Below are 413 nucleotides of genomic sequence, written 5' to 3'. Positions count from 1 at the left end.
CAACCACCAAAGGAATCTTTAAGGACTCGCACAGTGCCCCACGCTGCAGGTGGCGACTGCCGCTGTGCTGCTCGAGAGCGCCTGCGCCTGCGGCCGACGGACTGTCCTGTGATGCGGTTGAATGCGTGTTTCGTTTTTGTCTGCTCTTTTGCTTTTGTGTTTTTTTCGGACGAGGGGGGGGGGGTGGAGTGACGTGTACTGTATATATAGATGTAGATGACTAATATATGACGTCATATAAGCATATGAGAAATATGAAAGATAAGTAGATTTACATATAGCATCCAGATTGACAAGAACTGAATCCGGCCACAGGATGCGAGCCAAGGTAAAAAGAGAGAAAAAGAAAAACACATTTGCTTTCTAAATACCATGTAAGTCTCTCCCACCCCCACCCACCCACACAACCCCCG

The sequence above is a fragment of the Penaeus monodon genome, chromosome 28, assembly GCF_015228065.2.
Source record: "Penaeus monodon isolate SGIC_2016 chromosome 28, NSTDA_Pmon_1, whole genome shotgun sequence".
Classification (NCBI taxonomy): domain Eukaryota; kingdom Metazoa; phylum Arthropoda; class Malacostraca; order Decapoda; family Penaeidae; genus Penaeus; species Penaeus monodon.
Note: the sequence above shows the minus strand (reverse complement) of the source record.